We start from the raw sequence: 4,290 nt of genomic DNA on the forward strand, positions 1-4,290 counted from the left end.
GTTGTGAAGTTCTCCTGGAATGTACTAAGAAGTCCTGTGGGGGAAGGATAGTGGGTGAGCAGTGTGGGTGACCCTGAAGCAAAGAAATGGGTACCATTTTTCTCCCATAAGGTATTGATGTCTCCTTTCCTACCTTTGTTCTCCTTCCCACCACCAACCCACCCCCAGCCTGCAAAGCCGAGTCTGTCTGGGAATTAGTTATGCCCAGGCTTTGGCATGTACTTGACAACTCCTCTGATGTGGAAAAAAAGGATCTTGTTTATGGTTTCTTCTGACAGAAGAAGGATCACCTATAGTGATCCTGGAAAGTATGTGTTTCTTATATTCCTCCCTCTAGGAGCGACCCATTTCCACTTTTCCATGGTCTGTGTTGTCCACGACCCCTTGTTTGCCAAATCTCCTGGTCCTTGCCCTTGTGTTACTCTGGCAGTCATTTGCATGCGACACAAGCTGGTGACTCCCTCCCCTTTTCTCAAAACACTCTTTACTTGGCTGTATCTCACGTACCTCTTGACCCCTTTTTTGGATGCCTGGTAGTCATTCAGAGGGGAGGAAACATAGGAGATTGGGAAGGAGTGGCCACTGAAATAGGCAGGGAATCATGAGTGGGTGGGTATCTGGGAAGCTGAGTGAACACGTTTCACAAAAAAGGGAGTGATGAGCTGGCTCACTCCCTAAGTATCAGAGCTCGGCCGTGTCCAAAGCCAAATGTAGCCCAACCCTACTGTTACACCCTGAGCGGCCTACGTCCTGCTGTAGCCCCCCCCCCCCCCCCCCCCCCCCCCCCGTAGACAGTAGCACTGAAGACAGTAGGCTGAGGGCCTGGACTCGTCCTTGTCTTCTCTTTAATGTCCTGCAGCTTTGCCTTCAGAATGTACTGAGTGTGAGCACTTTCCAGCCTTCGATGCTGCCCTGCCCCGGGCTGCTGGCTTCTCTAGCCTGCATTGTTGTGGCAGCCTCTAGGCTGACGTCCCTGTGTCATCTTCTCCTCCCTCTCCTTGGCTCCCCCCCTCAGCGCCCCAGAAGCCAGATCCTAAGTTTGACCTGTTCTCTGATCAAAACCCTCCCATGACTTCTGGTCTCATCCAGAAGAGCCCACGTTCCTTACCGAAGCACAGATGCCCAGAATGGATGGAATCCTGGATGGAATCCTGTTCTCCCACTTTCCCCTTCATGTCGTACCAGCCCCGCTGGCTCCCTTGCCAGTCTGCCGTACCCATTCCTGTCCCAGGACCTCTGCCCTTGTGGTTCCCTCTACCCTACCTCCACTATCTACATGGCTCACTCCTTCCCTTTTTTTCCCTCATCACTTCTTAAATATCTGGTGGATATGTCATCTCAAAGAGACTCCCTCAACTTCTTATAACAAGTAGTACTCTATAGGGGCGCCTGGGTGGCACAGCGGTTAAGCGTCTGCCTTCGGCTCAGGGCGTGATCCCGGCGTTGTGGGATCGAGCCCCACATCAGGCTCCTCTGCTAGGAGCCTGTTTCTTCCTCTCCCACTCCCCCTGCCTGTGTTCCCTCTCTCGCTGGCTGTCTCTATCTCTGTTGAATAAATAAATAAAATCTTTAAAAAAAAAAAAAAAAAAAAAACAAGTAGTACTCTATCCCTCTTAACCTGCTTAATTTTTTCCATAGTCCTTATCACCTCATGATCTATATTAACGTCTTTATTCTGTGTCCTCTACTAAAATACAAGCTCTGTGGACTTTGTCCGTATTGATGCGCTCTTGTGTCCCCACACCCGTATGCCTGGCACTTGGTCAGTTTGCAGACCCTGTGAATCCTCCATAGTGTCCTTAAGACAAACATGATTTTCTTTTCTTCCTTGAGCATCATGGCAAAAGTGAAAAGACTAAGGGTCTTGGAGTCAGGCGGAGCTGGAATCAAATCCTAGCTGCCATCACTAGCTATATGGCCTTGGGCAATCTCCTTCACTTCTCCAAGCTTCCATTTTCTCATCTGTAAAATTGGCATTGGCCACGTGTATTTCATAAATGAGCTATTTTAAGTACAGTACTGTATCATTTAGGATTTTGTTCAGCTGTTTGTTACAGAAATCTGACTACAGTGGCTTTAACAAATAGGTGGTTATTTTTCTAAGCAATAGGAAATTCAGAGTAGGCATTTCAGGCTGGGGAAGCAGCTTGAGGGTGTGTCATCAAGGACTCAGGTGCTTGGCCTATCATCCTTTTCATGTGTGTTTGTCCAGTTGCAAGATGGCACCATTCTACCCTTTGGACTCTGAACCACATTCCAAGGAGGAAGGAGGAAAAGGTGAAGACAAAGGCAGTGGAGCTGGATTCCTTTATTTACTTATTTTTTTAAAAAGATGCATTTATTTGAAAGACAAAAAGAGCACAAGCAGGGTGTGGGGTGCAGGGGAGAGGGAGAAGCAGACTCCCTGCTCAGCAGGGAGCCTGACGCCGGGCTTGACCCCAGGACCCTGAGATCATGACCAGAGTCGAAGGCAGACTCTTAACTAACAGAGCCACCCAGGCTCCCTGAGCTGGATTCCTTTAAAAGAACTTTTCCAGACTTTAGTTCTGGCTGGTTGACTACAGGTGGATCATACAGGCACTGGGAGCTACAGGAGGCAGGGACAGGGTGCACTGTTGCTCAAAGAAAATCAGGGTCTGTAGGGAAGACTAGTAGAATGGATGGTGGGTAGGCAACTAAGTAGTACAACACCAGCGCCTGGGACCCAGAAGGCATTTAACTGTATTTCTCCCAAGTGCTCTGAGGAAATGGGTAAGCCCTGGCTGCTCAAGCATCTTGCTAGTAGTCATCTGAGCTGTCGGGTTGAGTAACAGTCTTGCTAACGTACATTTGTGCATCACTTAACTTTTTCCAAAGCGTTTTAAGTTAGACGTCATTCATCCTATTTTGTTAGAGCTTCCCAAAGCCCCTGATGGAGTGAGAATTCTTACCCCATTTTTATAAATGAAGGCACTACAGCAGAGACTATTCATTCTTTGATTTCTGAAACATCTATTGAAGATCTGCTCAGTGCCAAATACCATTCTAGGTGCCATAGCAATGACCAGTCATTGGCAACAATACCTGCCCTCGTGGAGTTCACCTTCACTGATGTGTCCAAAGTCAGCAAATGGAGGGACTGGGTTTGCAGTTCAGTCTCCTGACTGAGCTCAGTGTTTTCCCTGAGACTTGCAACAGACTTAGCCAGCCCACTGCCTTTCTCTTCCAAGGGTTGCTTTATATCCTGGAGCAGCTGCTGTTGTGCATACAGCCATTGTGAGCTCTCCTTGGGCCAAATAGGTCAAGCTTACCAAATGGAATGACAGGTGAGTGCAGAAATGAGTTGGAAAATAAAGCCAAGTATGACTGTGGAGAGGAATCTTGCCAGAGTCAAGATTCCTTCGCTCCACATTGAAATGACAGAATGGCAGCATCTCTGTGTCTATCTGCCTCTGGCTCTTCCCTTTGGCTGCCTGTCATTCTGGCTCTGTGGCCATTTCCCTCTTACTTGTTTGGGTTTCCTAAAGATACCACAAGCCATTCCAGACTGGGTGCCGAAGAGCAAGCGTCTGCAACAGCACTTATGCAAAACTATATCGGAGGGCAGGGCCAGCCGCTCAGCTCCAGTGTCAGTCTTGTCCCTTAGGGGCTTTGTCTAAACTATGGAACCAAAACTCACAACCAACTGCTTCATTTGCTCTGTCCCAAGCTAAATGAAAATGTTACCTCTTTGTGTTTTGAAGGAGCCAAGTGAACACAAAACAAAAAAGACTTTATAAGTCCATCTGAACAGCAAGTAGGCCCATATTTTTAATAATATTATTAACATGGAACAAAACTATACCATGGGGTGTTCACATTGAATAGAGAATTAATTACCTTGGGTTTCTCAGTCATTACCTTGGAGCCAGAACATAGGGGCACTTCTTTGGTGTTCCCCTTGGTGGCAGCAGCTCCCAGCCTCCTAAGGACACCTCTAGGCTGTCAGAGGCAGGTGCATCTAGCAAGTCGGTAATCAGGACTCCCAGCGGAGCTGGGGTTGCCATGGCAACTGGATGCTGCCTTGAGGGTGGAATTTTAAAATATCTCAGCTATAACAGTGTTCCCTCCCCCCCCCCCCATCACTGTCACTTCCCCAGTGCTGCATGGTGCTGCTGAGGCTGGGGCCATCTTGGGACGCCTGTTTCTCTGCCTGGGGCTTTTGGCAGCTTTGGGGGTTGGAGGTGGGAGGATTGTCTTAGGGTGTGAACTGCTGGGAAGCTGACAGCTTTAGCTTTTGCTTCCAGCTCCTCTAGCTCTTGGTTCCAAAAG

The sequence above is a fragment of the Ursus arctos genome, unplaced genomic scaffold, assembly GCF_023065955.2.
Source record: "Ursus arctos isolate Adak ecotype North America unplaced genomic scaffold, UrsArc2.0 scaffold_26, whole genome shotgun sequence".
Lineage (NCBI taxonomy): Eukaryota > Metazoa > Chordata > Mammalia > Carnivora > Ursidae > Ursus > Ursus arctos.